This window comes from Talpa occidentalis, unplaced genomic scaffold (genome assembly GCF_014898055.3).
Source record: "Talpa occidentalis isolate TD23 unplaced genomic scaffold, MPIMG_talOcc4v2.1 talOcc4.5, whole genome shotgun sequence".
Taxonomy (NCBI): domain Eukaryota; kingdom Metazoa; phylum Chordata; class Mammalia; order Eulipotyphla; family Talpidae; genus Talpa; species Talpa occidentalis.
The window spans coordinates 115486389-115502451 of NW_023604861.1; the positions used below are offsets into that span (position 1 = coordinate 115486389).

Consider the following 16063-nt stretch of genomic DNA (forward strand, 5'->3'; position numbering starts at 1 on the left):
ATGGTAGAGTATAAATAACTGTTCTCATTAAATGAATAAGTAGACTGAGACTTGACAAATTTAACTATTTGACCAGCTGACATCTCTAACAAATGATAAAGCTCAGACCCAAACATAAATCTTCCACTTCCATAATCAAGTTTCCTGCCAAAAAATATTCTGACCCTCCAAATTTCATGTTGTGTGTATATACTGGTTAGACATGCCAGTATATTTACCACTTGACAGCATTATATAAATAGATGAAATTGGATAACTTTAGACTAATCACAGAAGATAAATTTACTTTTTCAAGGATGCAAATGCCTCATTTTCAGAGTGAGAAAGTAAGTTAAAGTATAGGTAGAAATTTAGTTATAACTAAAACTGTTTGCTTATAACTTATAAAAACTTTAAATTGCTTAAGTCAAGACAGAGGGAGGCATTGTTATGGGAGAGGAATCGGTGAAGTTGGGTTTGGAGATGACTGGAACTAAGCATTAACATTGGCAAGATTTTCTGCATCTGTCTTTGATATTTGCTTGTGTGTGTCTTCATTTGAAGACAAATGGTAAAAGATGCTTAATGAAAAATGGACAAAAATAATATAAATCAAAGCAAGAAAATTAACTAAAGTGGAGACTTATGTTAACAACAAAATATCAATATTGATTTATTAATTGTAACATATATGCCATACTAATATAAAATGTTAATAAGAGAGGTAACTGGGTGTGGGATATATAATTTTCTTCTATCTCCACAATTTTTCTGTCTCTCTATTCTAAAATAAACAATGTTTAAAACTAATATTGAAATGTATATGTTCACATGTAAAGATTTCTGAAACACTGAAATAATCCCAGAAGTGAGATTACTGATAGTTCTATTTTTAAGTTTTTGAGGAACTGCTATTTCCATGACTGTATCAATTCACATTTCAACCAACAACATATAAAGGTCCTCTTTTTCCCACTCCCTCCCTAACACATTTTATCTCTTGTCTTTTATAATTTTTTTTTTAGCAATGTGAATTCAAGAGAAAGACAGCAGAACAAAAAATCAGAAGCAAGAAAAACTAAAGAGTTATAAAAGACAACCAGGAGTACATTGTCATAATCTAAAACAGGTAAGTTAAAATGCACAAGTTGAAAAGTGATTTTCTCACTTCTGGAAGATGAATCATGTAAATTGAGATTATACAAAGTCTTTACTCAAAGAATAGAACAGAACATATTTTTGCAGAAATTATAACTGAGCTAAAGGTGGTTGTTATTAAGAATCCACTGTGTGCTAGGCACTTTTATGTGCTCAGAATATATCAGTCAATATAATAAAGATCTATGATCCCTGTAGCTTAGATTCTAGTTGGGGAAAATAGACAATAAATAATTAGCATGATAATAAGTAAGTTTATATGGTGTGTAGGAGGTAAAAACTATTCTGGGAAAAAGAATGAATTAAGGGGAATTAGGAATTCTGTACAGTGGTCAGAATAGATTAATTGGAGGAGGTAACATTTGAGAAAGACTTGAAGGAAGGATGTGAGAACAAGATTTAAGAGCTGCTTTTAAATTGCCAGTCAGAATGTATTTGTCAGCCCTGTATGTAGCTCAGACATTAAATGTAGTAAAAAAGCTTTACCCTTGGAAATGGGAATATTTCATTCCAGGTTCTTATCCTTCTATTTACCTGTATGACCTTATGGCTTAAATCATTTAAATTCAATGACTTAACTCAATTTTTTCATCTGCAAAATGAATTTTGCTTATCAACATAATATCAGTATAGGGAAAAACCTTCACATTTGATAAATTTTTATTTTCAAATAGATTTAGATTTGCATAAAGCTGTGAAGATTGTAAAGAGCGTTCCATTATACCCCATACACAGTTACCCTATTTTTAACATCCTACCTTGATATGGTATATATTTCCATAATTAATTTTTTTTAAAGATTTATTTATTTATTTATTTATTTATTTATTTATTTATTTATACAAGCACTGGATACAGTCAGAAGCACGGGAGGGTGAGAGAATTCACCAGAGCCAGAGCGGGGAGCAGAACAGGCAGAAGGACTGGAGTACACTGCTGAGGGGAGCAGCAGGCAGCAGGAGATGTCTGCGTGCCATGTGGGACCCTCCTCTGGTGGCTGGGGAGCAACCGGGGATTGAACTGGCGCTGCGGAGGCTGCGGGCAGCTTCGCAACCCGGCACTCAACTGCTGTACCACCGAGGAGGCCCTATTTCCATAATTAATTAACCAATATTGATGAATTATCTTTAACTTAAGTCCATATCTTATTCACATCTATAACTTTTACCCAGTGTCCCTTTCCTGTTCCAGGGTCCCATTCAGGATATCATATTAACCTAATTTCAGATCCACGGAGACTCCTCTTGGCTGTTACAGTTTTTCTTCATTTTTATGACCTTGGCAGTCTTAAGAATGTACCTCAAGTGGGAACTGTATCATGTTTTCCTCATGATTAAACTGAGGCTGTGGATTTTGGCAGGAAGACCACAGAGGTAAGTGTCATTCTCATCACATCATAGTAAAGGTACTTACATACTATAAACATGACTTATAAAAGTTGATATAAACCTTGATCAGCTGGCCAAGATAGCTTTCTCCAAAAACTTCACATTTTAAAGTGAATTTCTTCCCTCTTAGACACCTGGTGGGAATGTAAAGTGATCCAGTCATTGTGGAAAACTGGGTGGAGTGTCCTCAAAACACTAAAAATGGATCTACCATATGATTCAGTGATTCCACTCCTAGGAGTCTATCCAAAAAACACAAAAACACTCGTTTGAAAGAAAACCTGCACTCCTATATTTATCGCAGCACTATTTACAATAGCCAAAATTTGAAAATAGCTTAAATGGACCAATACAGACAAATAGATGAAAAAGTTGTGGTATATATACACAATGGGATACTACTCAGCAATCAAAAAAGACAAACTCATGCAATTTGTGGCATCATGAATGGAGCTGGAAGGTATCATGCTAAGCAAAATAAATAAATATTGGATGGTTTCACTTACATATGGAATATAGAGAAATCAAACAAATGGTCAAGAAAAAGACAAAACTTTCAAGCCAACCATAGATCTGAGGCAGACAACAAGAGACACGGGAGGGAGAGCTCAAAACGGAAGGGAAGAGCACAAGGGAATATGATGACGGCTCATGGGTGCTGTGGTGGTGGGAGAACTAGGGAGACTATACATAAGGGAGAAACCAATTACTTTACAAAAATGAGCAACAATGTAAGAAAATAAATAAATAAATCTGGGTTTCTTAGGGACCAGTAAAACTAAAATCTGGGTCATGTCATTTTATGATATTTGTTAAGTCCACCTTTCCAGGTTAGGAAATCTATAACTGTTAAACCTGTATTGCAAAATCTATTTTTGTACTTCATTGTTCTGAAATGCATCAATTCCATAAAACAGCACATAGCTGTCATGACAAAAAGTAATTTCTGAGTTATTTTCCCTCCAATAAATTTTGTGGGAAGAACAGGAGTTTTATCATATACTTCCTTATAGCTGAATGTAAAATCTTTGACCATATTTTCCTTCAATTCTCTTTTAACATAAGTGCTAAGAAAAAATACCTCTTATCTTGCAAACATGTCAAATGTATATGTTGCTTTGGAATGTAATTGTACTACTGTCCAGCAAGTTCTGTTCAGAATTGGAAGTACATTTCCTAGTGACAAGAACATATTTCACCTGAAGCAGCAAGTTGGGTATCGGGCCCTAGATTCTATCTCAGAAAATGAAAAGCAAACTAGTCTAATAGAGGATAGGCAGGCCTCTCAGGCTAACCAAAGCCTTCATCTCTTTCTAATTTTGCTTTCATGATTCCCACAGAGTAAATTATATTGCTCAAAGTAAAAAGGGACCCTGTGGACTCCCTTTCTTATTCTTTTGTATAGCTTTCTAAAGAGGCCAGGCTCAGAGTAAGCCCAAATTTTAGAGTCACACAGTCAATACCAGCAACACAGATGTTTGCATTGTTGTGTATTGCCATTTAAAAAAAAAAAAAAGAAATCCATTTCAATCAAAAGCAATGCTAGAGAGACAGAGTGGCATCTGGGGGTGGTTCATTACAAAGTTTTTGGTTTGTGATTTTGATCTGTCAAAGTGCTGTAAGCAACTGATTCAGCCGCTGCTGTACTGCAGGGGTCCCCTCTCCCTCCTGGGAGTGGTCAGAACCTCACCCAGAGAAGCGCATTCATCTTTGGAATGTCCTCTTCTGCTACTGCTGCCCAGAGTCCCTTCTGCCACACACTCTCCCTATTGATCTAGAACTTTTTGATTTGGTGAGTTAGAAGTCCCAAAGAGCTGTGTAATTTGACATATGTTTGAAAAATAAAACATTCTATATCCAAAGACTTAAATTTCTAGGCATAGCTTATTAGTAGGTATTGTTTTCACTCAGCTGATCCTATCCACATTTCTCAAACTGATAAACCCAGTATGGCTTTGGGTAGCTATAAATAATTCATTGCCAAAGATGTTACGTAATTCAACTGCATCTTTTATTATTTATTTATTTTTTTAATTTTATTTTTATATTCCCCATACAATTGCAACCCCCTTATTTTGACCCCAATCCCTCCTTTCCCCACCCCCCACCCCCCATAGAGTGTCTCTGGTTTATAGTTGTTTGTTGATTTTGATTTTTACTTTCTTATAGTTATTCTTTTTCCTGGTCTCTTATTTAAGTTTTCTAGATTCCTGCTAGGAGTGAGGTTTTAATATTTTAAGTTTTCATTTAACCACCCTTTACCTTTCCCCATAACTCAGTATGGGTTATCATCATTATAAATCCTAGTCATAACATACTGGCTAGAAAAAGGGGGGAAAGGAATAATTAGTGATTGGTGGAAATACTTCCCCTTAAATATCACTATTTTATTTGTTAAATGTATTTGTGTGTGTACATTTTGTTTTTAATATTTCTTATTTATTTGTATTTTTTATTGACTTAACATTCATTTTTAATACTGAAAATGATTCATAGGTACAGGTTCACACCTCTTTAGATGTATGTTATCATATGACACCTACCACCAAGGCACCAAAAGTCCTTCACTATAGAAAATTGTAGTGCTCCCCTCAACTTTTCTCTCTTTCCTCTCACTCTCCTTCATGAAGCTTCAATGTACAGTCAGATTTCTAGTGTTTGTTATTGTTTTACTTTTATATGACCCTTTGTTTTGTTTCTCTATTTTCCACATATAAGCGATGCTATCTGGTATTTGTCTCCCGCTTTCTGACATATTTCTCTGGCATAAACCCCTCCATTTCCATACATGCAATCCAAAAAGGCACAAGTTTACCCTTTTATAAGAAAAAAGTAAGAGTAGTATTCCATTGTATGTATATATCACATCTTCCTGATCCACTCATCTGGGCACTTAGGTTGGTCCCATAACTTGACTATTATAAGTAGTGCTGCAGCGAACATCGAAGTACATATGTTCCTTTAAAATTAGTGTTTTTGCGTTCTTCTGATAGATAATTAGGAGTGGAATTGCTGGATTATATTTTTTTTTTTTTAAAACAGGTGAAAATATCTTACTCTTTATATATATTAAGCATACAGCTATAACTATAAATACATACAGTACATAAAACATCTATGGTTTTAAGATATCACAGGGGGTGAGTAAGAAAAAATATCAAGACTCTTTAAGGGGATGATGATTAAGAAGAAAAAGGTAATGATGTCCTCACGTGAATGACTTTCAATCAAACCTTTGATATGTATGAGCTTACCACTATTATTACTCAGTTGGAATTTCACTCAAAAGCAAATGAAAGTCATATCATGATTTTTGATAAATATCATTGTTCATTCAACAATGAGCACTTTCTCGGGCAATGTTTAAGATGATAGGAAAATCATCTAAACTCTTCCAGATTTGGAACTTACTTTCAAATCTTTAACTCATTTTGAGTTAATTACTGTGTATGGTATAAGATAGTGGCCCAGTTTCATTTCTCAGTATGTGGCTGTCCAATTTTCACAACACCATTTATTGAAGAGATTGTCATTTTCTTATCATATTTTCTTGGTTCTTTGTCATAAATTTATTTTTTTTAATTTTTTTTTTTGGTGTGCCTCTCTTTATTTTTTTTTATTTTTTTTTTTTTTATAAATTTTATTGTTATATTCCCCATACAATTGCCGCCCCCCATTCTGACCCCAATCCCTCCCCTCCCGCCCCCGCCCCCTAAAAGTGTCTCTGGTTCATAGTTTTTTGTTGATTTTGATTTTCACTTTCTTATAGTTTTTCATTTTCCTGGTCCATTATTTAAGTTTTCTAGATTCCTGCTATGAGTGAGACCATCCGGTATTTTTCTTTTTCTTTTTGGCTTATTTCGCTGAGCATGATCCCTTCCAGCGCCATCCATGTTGCAGCAAATTGCATGTGTTTATCTTTTTTGAATGCTGAGTAATATTCCATGGTATATATGTACCACATCTTCTTGATCCAGTCATCTATTTTTGGGCATTTGGGTTGTTTCCAAAGCTTAGCTATTGTAAACAGTGCTGCTATAAACATAGGGGTGCAGGTGTTCTTTGGAATTGATGTTTCTGTGTCCTTTGGGTAAATACCTAGGAGTGGAATTGCTGGGTCATATGGAAGCTCTATGTTTAGTAGGTCCAGAAATCTCCACACAGCTTTCCACAGAGGTTGGACCAGTTTGCACTCCCACCAACAGTGCAGAAGAGTTCCTTTTTCTCCACACCCTCGCCAACATTTGTTGTTGCTAGTTTTTTTAATATGTGCCATTCTCACTGGTGTAAGATGGTATCTCATGGTAGTTTTGATTTGCATTTCCCTGATGACAAGTGATGTTGAACATTTTTTCATATGCCTGTTGGCCATTTGCATTTCCTCTTCAGAGAAGTTTCTTTTAAGCTCTTCTGCCCATTTTTTGACTGGATTATTTTCTTTGTTGTTGTTGAGTCTCATCAGCTCTTTGCAGATTTTTGTGATCAGTCCTTTATCATTAGTGTTGGGTGCAAAAATGTTCTCCCAGTTGGTGGGGTTTCTCTTTGTTTTTGTTATTGTCTCTTTTGCTGTGCAAAAGCTCTTTAATTTGATATAGTCCCAGCTGTAAAATTGCCGTAGGGGCCAGACCAGTTTACGTGTACACTAATTGTGTATGACGGTTTCTTTTTCAGCACACCTTGACCAACTCTTATTGTTTCTTGTCTTTTAAGATGGGCCATTATCACAGGTGGGAGGGCTTACCTCAGTGTGGTTTTGATTTGCATTTCCCTGATGACAGTGATGATGAGCATTTTTTTCTTGTCCCTTGGTTATCACTATGTCTTCTTTGGATAAGTGTCTGCTTAGCAGTTCTGCCCATTTTTATGTTTGAGTTTGTTTTCTTTTTCTGAGTTGTATGAGTTCTTTGTAGATCTTGGATATAAGCCCCTTGTCAGATATATAGCATGCAAATATTTTCTCCCATTCAGTAGGATATCTTTTCATTTTAGTGATAGTTTCTGCCAGTATGCACAAGTCCCCGTTACTTATATTCTCTTTTATTTTTCTTCCGGTTAGAGATGAATCCACAAAGATGTCACTGAAGCCTATGGTGTGGAGTATTTTGCCTGTTTTCTTCTATGTATTTTATGGTTTCAAGTCTTACATTCAATAGAGTTAATTTTTGTATATGCTGTGAGATAGTTTTTCTATTGTAGTTTTGTCTTTTTACATATGGCTGGTTGTCCAGTTTTCCCAGCACCATTTATTGAAGGAACTTTCCTTTCTACAATATATAATCATTTCTCCTTTGTTGTAGATTAACTTTCCATATAAGTGTGTGTTTACTTCAGGTTCTCAGTTTTATTCCCTTCCTCTGTGTGTCTGTCTTTTTTTCCCAGTAATATACTGTTTAGATTATTATTGCTTTGTAGTGTAGAGTAAAATAGTATAGAGTGTAATACCACCATTTTTTCATTTTTGTCAGAATTGCTTTGGCTATTTGGGGTCTTTTGTGATTCCAGATGAGTTTTAGTAAGGCTTATTCCATTTCTTTGAAGAAATCCATTGGGACTTTGACGGGGATTGTGTTGAATCTGTATATAACTTTGGATAACATGGCCATTTTAGCAATGTTAATTTTTTTTACAATACATGAGCAGGGACTATCTTTCCATTACTTTGTGCCTTTTTCTGTTTCCTTTAGCAATGCTGTGTAGTCTGCTTTGTATAGGTCCTTCACCTACTCTGTTAAGATTATTCCTACATATTTAACTATTTTTGTTGTTATATGAATGGGATAATTTTCTTGATTTCATTTCTAACTTGTTATTTGCATGTAGGAATATAACTGATTTTTGTAAATTGGTTTTGTACACTGTTACTTTATTGCAGATTTACTATTTCAGTTAGTGTTTTTAGTAGAGTCTTATCTGTTGAATGTATTGATGAGTGTTATATCTTCCTGATATATTGTTCCCTTTATCATTATATACTGTCCATTCCTGTCTCTTTTACCTTTTTGAGCTGGAAATCTATTTTATCTGATATAGTATGACTGTTCATGCCTTTCTTTCAGTCCCATTTGCTTGTAGGGTTTTTTCCAACCCTTTATTCTGAACCTGTTTATCTTTGGATCTTAGGAGTGTTTTTTTGAAGAAGTTGGGTTTGTGTCTTCTTAGCAGTTCTGCCCATTTTTGTGTTTGAGTTTGTTTTCTTTTTCTGAGTTGTATGAGTTCTTTGTAGATCTTGGATATAAGCCCCTTGTCAGATATGTAGCATGCAACCAGACACTTTCCTTTTTGATTGGTGAGTCCAATTCATTTAAATTTAGGGTGATTATTGATATATGAGGATCTGCTTCTGCAATTTTTTCCTTAATTTTCGATTTCTAGCCATTTCCTTGTCCTATGTTTGGTGGGTGTTCTCTTTAATTTAGAGATGAGAGCTCCTTTCAACACTTCTTGCAGTGGATATAATGTTGGCAAATTCCTTCAACTTCTGTTTGTCTGAGAAGGCCTTTATTTCTTCCTCATATCTGAAGGAGAGTCTTGTAGTCATAGTATTGTCAGCTGGCTCTTTTCACCTTTATATCTTTTAATCGTGGTATTCATTCTCTCCTTGCCCATCGTGTTTCCTCAGAGAAGTTAAATGTAAACCTGATAGTGGTGTATTTATAAGTGATTTGCTACTTCCTCCTATCCAGCTTCAATATTCTTTCTTTGTCTTGAACTCTTTTGAGTCTCACAATTATATGTCTTGGTGTAGGTCTTATTATATTTATGTAGCCAGATGTACTTTTCCTTTCATGAAGTGAAAAGTAGTGCCTTCTATGCACTTGGGAAGTTTTCTAACTCTATTATTTCTCTAGATATATAATCCGTTCCCTTCTCTCTCTCTTCTGCTTCTGGAATATCCTTTATTCTTATATTGCCACTCCTCATGCAGTAAGATAATTCTAGAAGTGTTTGTTCTCTTTTTTTATTTGTATATGTCTCTTATTCCATGAGAAATCTACGTACATTACCATCTTTGAGGTCACTGATTATATTTTCCATTTGTTGTTCTTCTGTAGCTTTCTCCATAATGTTTAAACTCCCCACTGATTTTTTTTTTGCTTCCTGAAATTCTGTTGTTTTCTTAAAATTTCAGTTTCTATCTTTTGTTCATTATTTTTATTTCTCAGGACTTTTTTTTTTTTTTAGTTACATATCTTTTATCAACTATTCTTCATGAGTTTTCTTCCATTACTTTGAATTTCTTTATAATAGCTATTTTGAACTCTATCTCTAATAGGGAGAAAAGATTTCAATGTCTCTGTGGTTGGATTCTGGAGATTTCTTCTCTCTTTTTGGTGAAATGTCCCCATGAATATTCAGGGTAACATGTGCTATTTTTTCATCTGCCCATTTTGCTATTTTTGCTTGTCCTAAGGTTGCAGGACTTACACTTTTCCAGAAGATGGTGCTGTGGTTTTGTTTGTTTAATTTTTAGCTTTATCTGGTTTGGTGTTTCAGTACATTGTATATTGTTGTATGTCAGGGAGAACTGATCTGCACCTGCTGAGTCAGGGAGTGGAGAATTGACCTGGAGGCTTCCAGTCACTGTTGAAAATGGTGGCAGGATTGGTTCTTGTGGAATTGCTTATAGCCCTACTCTCTGGGTTTCCAGACCCATGTCTTGATGGTCTGCAGACTGGGCTTTCAGCATTACTTTACAGGATCAGCTTGAATCCTGAGGGAAGAGGGCAGGAGGAGTGCCATTCTGCGCTCTTTCAGGGACCCTATTTTTCTGGCTCACACCAGCACCTCTGCATGTATCTCTCCTCAGATAAGGGTATGTCTTTATACTAATCAACTCTCCCCTCCCATGGCTGCCAACCAAACATAGAACACTGCCTTGCACCACCCATTCCCATCCAAGCCAGTTTCTAGGCACCTCTTTCTACTCACCATTTGTATATAGAGTTTAGAGTTAAATTTCCTCTCTATCTCTTCTGTCATGGTCAGAACTGGTCTCCAGTAACCAAGGGGTGCTCTAGTTTCACCCAAGTCATGGGATCTTCTGGGTTCATTACCTCTCTGAATGACTTTAGATTATTTTTTTAAGATTTATTTTTTTAAAGATTTAATTTTTTTAAAAAGATTTTATTTTTAAGATTTATTTATGCATATAATAACAGGGGTACAGGTCAGAGGAGGTGCGGAGGGTAAGAAGATTCACCAGAGACAGAGCGAGGAACAGAACAGGCAGGCAGACTGAAATACACTGCTGAGAGGAGCAGCAGGAGAGACAGGAGAGGTCTGCTGCACCATGTGGGTAGCTCCCTGGCCAGGGATCAAACTCGTGCTGCAGCAGTGGAGGTCAGCTTCATAGGTTGCGTCTCAACCCCTTACTCCACCAGGGAAGCCCTGACTTTAGATTATTCTTCAGAGAACAAAGCAGGGAACCTCTGATGTCATATCCTTAATTACTCAACCAATATTTCTTTTTAAAACAGTCCATGATGAATCTTTAGATGTAATTGAAGTTTACCATTTACTTTCTTATAAATCTAGCTTTCCATGCCAAATCTGCCCAAATTCATGTTCTACATATCTGCATTATCTATCATCAACCCCTATATCTTTTTCTTGTGATACTGCTTTTAATGTATCTTATTTATTTTTTTTTACTTATTTCCATTGAAATATCCTTTATTAAGTAAAGGATAAAACTTTCTATATTAATTATGGAAGAAATAGTTGACTCAATTTGTTGCCACAAAGCCACACTCTATGGGGAATAAAACACTAAAAACATATTAGCAGAGTTGTCTGTTACAGTTACCTAGAACTTGCAACAAAGTCAGTTGGATACATGTTTAATAATATCTTACCATATTGATAAGAGTTAATCTAATGTGTTTAATATTCCCTGTGGTCAAAGCTCTTTATGTGCTTTCTAATTTATCTATATGACATGAACTACAAGGTGAGTTCCTTGAAGGCCACTAACTAACAACCTCTTTGTAGTATGTTCTCAGGTCCTAGCACAATGTCTGCTTTATGGGAGTTTCACAATAAATGCTAAATGAGTCTGTCTATTTATTTACCTATACATGTATAAAAGTTGACAGTTGTTTGTGTAAACATATATTATATAAGCTTCATATCAGACTGGCTTACTTACCAACTGATATGGTCACACAAACCCACACTATTCAGACATTTTTTTTTTATTTTATGATTTCGTCTGGCATTGGTCTGTGTCTATGTCTAGAGAGATAAAAAGAATCCACAGTCCATGCTCTCCAGAGGCTAAAAGTCTAGTGGGGCTGGAGGAGAAACAAAGTGAATGGATAGAAACAAGAGATTGGAAAAATCATACTTAAAAATTAGACTATCTTAGAAGCAATGAGTGTATCTTGCATAATTAAGCAGATAGTGACAGGAAACATTTAAAGGTTACCAGTCTAACATTTCAAAAGTCATAATTATCTCTCTTGCTCTCTGTATTCTCCTTTCCACTCCATTTATTGTGGGTCTTCTAGCTAATTTTTGACAACTTCCTGTGTCATAATGAAACTAAGTAGAGAGGAATATAAGTTTGGGATTTAGTATGGCACTGTCAGAGCTTTAAAACTTGAAAACACACCAAAAAGTGGAAATAGGGGAGAGGATTAATTGGGGTGCTCAGCAATTTTAGACAATGAGTAGGTGGCAGAGTACAGGGGTATAGGAACAAAAGAATGAATTTTTCAGAATTTACAAGTTTAAAATGCTTTTTCCTTAAAGTTAGTTGTGTTATTTTGCTAGTATGTTTTAAAACATATTGGCTTTGATTATGGATGGAGCTATCTGCCCCAAGTTTCAAAATACTTATCTGCTAGATGCTGGCAGTGCCCTCTGGGGTAAGTGCTGCCATCTGGGCGTCTGAATGTAATACAGTATCCCAGAGAGAGTTGCAGTATTTAAAACCTGAGCTCATATTTAGAGAGGACTGAGTAAATCCTCATACTGTTTCATGAGGCACAAATAACTTTTCTCTTTTTTATAACACAAAAACACAAATAGCATCAGTTGTTAAACAGGAAGCAAACACATACCAAGCTTACTATAGGAAAAAGGTTGTAAGTGTTCTGTGTAGTTACATGTTTTGAATTTTTTTTGGCTAATCCATTAGTTTTCTGGAAGACCACTGGCATATTTGTGCCAAAAAATGTATGTTACTTTTGAAGGATCAAAATGGTCAGTTGGATATTTTTTGCCACTGAAAATTGTTATCTGAAATAAATCCATTGTCTTTTCATTGTTACATAGAGTAGAAAATTATGGTGAAAGTATGTATACCTATAGAAAATGCTGTATGTCTCTTTCGTGTGTGTAGATTCAGAGCCACACAAAAATACCAACTTCTTTTAGGATGCAGTAAAATGCAATACCTCAATTTCTTCCTGAATTTTTCCATTTAATCACTGGTATTTCCTTCACATATGGAATAATCATAGGCTACTTACTCTCTTTGGGGATATTTATCAGTCTCTAATTTTCAGTTAGATAACAAGGTAATTTCCTCATGTGCTTCAACATTAGATGTTGCATGCATTTGAGGCCTTTCAGAAATAGTGCTGATTCTATAGTCATATTAACATCTATTCTGACATGCATTGCTCTGACATGGCACAGAACAGCACAATGTATCTTCTGTCTAGGATAGACAATGATCTGTTCAATGAACCTTTAATTTAGAGGAATTGGATAATTTGATTATATTGTTTTTGACCCCAGCTTCCTTTATCTGTCTCTCCGGATAGAGAAAGAGGTTCAGGTTGATAGTAACCAGGCTGGCTTGTGCTAAATGTGAGAGCAAATCTGAAGTAATAAATATACACAAAAATATTTACTTTGCTGGGACCTCCCTGGTGGTACAAGGGGTTAAGTCTCAGCACTATGAAGCTATCTGCAGCCACTGCAGCAGGAGTTTGATCCCAAGCCAGGGAGCTAACCCACATGGCACAGCAGAACTCTCCTGTCTGGCCCGCTGCTCCCTTCAGCATATTTCAGTCAGTCCTTATGTTCTGCTCCCCACTCTGTTTTTGGTGAATCCTATCACACCACCTCCCCACTCCCGCACCTCTGGCCTGTGCCCCAGTTCTTGTATGCACAAATAAATAAATCTTTAAAAAACTACATTTACTTTGCTATGAAGAGTACATAACAAGATTCTATTTGTGTTTGCTTGAAAGTTAAGTTTAAAAACTAATGTATTTGAATACATTTGAAAAATTCTTGGCAGTAGCTGGATATAAAATTAGTGAATTCTGTCACAATTTCTCCTATATTCCTAAAAAGGTGGACATATTCAGTCACACACAGAAGTATGTTGAATCTAGCTGCTAACAATTTTAAGATAGTTTTAAAGATAGCAATTTCTGGTCTAATTATTCCTATGGACATATCACACAATGCTCAATTTATGAATTATTGAGATAGAAAAATACAGTTTAATGATAAAAACCACTAGTTTTGTAACCTCCTAGATAAGAATTTGAAGTTACCCTCCCCTTACTGGCTCTGTGACACTAAACAAGTGACCTTGTCCACCAGGGCATCCATCTCCTCAGGTGGTAAAATGAAAGTAGTAGTGGGATATATGGAATATGTGTAATAATTGAGTTAGTTATATAAAGTATTTAGTGAGGCAATTAGCAAATCAAGTGCAAAAAGTATAGTAACACTATTCAGCTGAACTTGAATAGTTATGCTGCAGTGTTTCAGCATTGGGGTTTTAGTTCTTATACACAAATTACTTGGAGTTTATTTAGACTTATGGACTAACTATTCAATAACTAACAGGATGTATATGCACATCAAATCGGTATACACTTTAAATAGATCAGAATTTCATTTGTCAGCATGTCTCAAAGCTAAAAAATACAGGAAAACTAAAGACCTTGAACCTTTGTACAGTCAAGTCTATGCATATTTACAAGTATGACATTTGCCTCTTTTTTTCTTGATCCTTAGAATTGTAGTAATACATTTTTTAAATCCTGCTGCTTTTGCCTTCTTTTATTTGTTTGGCATTTATTTCTTCTATTAAAATAATCACTCTAGCTCTACTCAATTTTTTTTTACTTAGTTTTCTTTTGATATTACTGTCTCACTTTTGGTTTGGTATGCTTTTGTTCCACATCATTCTGGAATAATTTTATTATTATTGATAACATCAAAATAGCTAGTGACGTGTTTGTGTGAGATTAATAGCCAAGCATCTGGAAAATTAGATTGACAAGCTAGATATTCAAGTTGAGAGTCTGTATTTATTACCATTTAATATTGGGAGAACTTTTCAAAGAGATATTATCTAAAATCTACTCTGGAGTTCAGAGAGTGATATGAGCTTGACTCTGAGAAATGGCATTGGTGATATGATTTAGGAATATGATGACGACTTGGTAGCATGAGCACATATAAGGCGAGGTAGTGCTTAAACTTCAACCATGACCTTGGAAAATTTCCCAATGACAGTGTGGGAGACTTTTTTAGGAATGGAATAGGTACAAGATCTGCTTCTTGCCATGAATAAACTGTGAAATGAGTCTAAAATATAAATAATTTCTGAGCCCAGAGTCTGAGGTGCAGTCAGAAAACCGATGTTTATTTCATTGCCAGGGTGAGAGTATGATGGGAAAGAGAGTTCCTACCATGCTCTGGAACTAATTAATCATCCTATGGGAAAAAACTTCCTACTTCATAGTTAAATAAAATATTTAATTTGAAGTGAATTTTCAGCTAAAGAAGATTTAGATCTTTAAGAAATTTCTGTAGCTTATTGTTATCATAGTTTTCATTGAAGATACCTAACAATAAACAAATAAGGGAATATGTTTTGCACACCCCAGTTTTTCTAACCAATAAAGTTATTTTTTTGTTTGATGAGTTTATAAATATTGAAATGTATCAATTTCTTGTTTCTTACATATACTGTATTTTAAAACTCTTTAAAATGTACTTTTTTCATATTTTAGTACTTTCCAAATCAGGATGCATGTCATAATTACAGTCAGACTACTCATACTTTAATGACTTCAAGCAACATGCCTTGATTATTTCTGTGCATATTCAGTTTAATTATCTTTTAAGAAACCTTCAAAATGATTATCCTGTGATTGGACATTGAAAGAAAAAAATATCATGTAGTCTGCATGGTATAAAGGCAGGGTGGCAGAGCCCAAATCCAATTTAAGTGAAGCAAACTGTCGTCTTTGGAAGAATGCCCTCAAGTTCATATATCCTTGCCATGCAACAGCAAAGTATATTATATATGCTAAGAAAGGAAGATATCCCCAAGTAATGTAACTGATGACTGCCAAAGCAAAAAAAAAAAAAAAAATACCTTAGAGTAGATGAAAGAAATTCTAAAGCAGCAAGACTGTTTTAACTGAACTGATTTATGTACCATTCTAACTCCTGGAAAAAAAAAAAAACATGAGCCTTAGGATTTTTCTAAGGTATTAGGGCATCAGTCTGTGAGCAAGTACAGGGTTCACCCTGCTGGTTTCCATTTCTTGAGTTCA

General features: G+C 35.1%; 1 long non-coding RNA gene across 2 annotated transcripts in view; it reads left to right on the top strand.

Moving 5' to 3' along the window:
• LOC119258480 (uncharacterized) overlaps positions 1–16063 on the top strand; it is a 101150-nt gene that overhangs the window by 11983 nt on the left and 73104 nt on the right. For both annotated transcript variants that reach the window (XR_008554103.1, XR_005128269.2), the window contains exons 2-3: positions 1005–1108; positions 2329–2510. This is a non-coding gene — a long non-coding RNA (uncharacterized LOC119258480). The remainder of the gene's footprint in view (positions 1–1004; positions 1109–2328; positions 2511–16063) is intronic.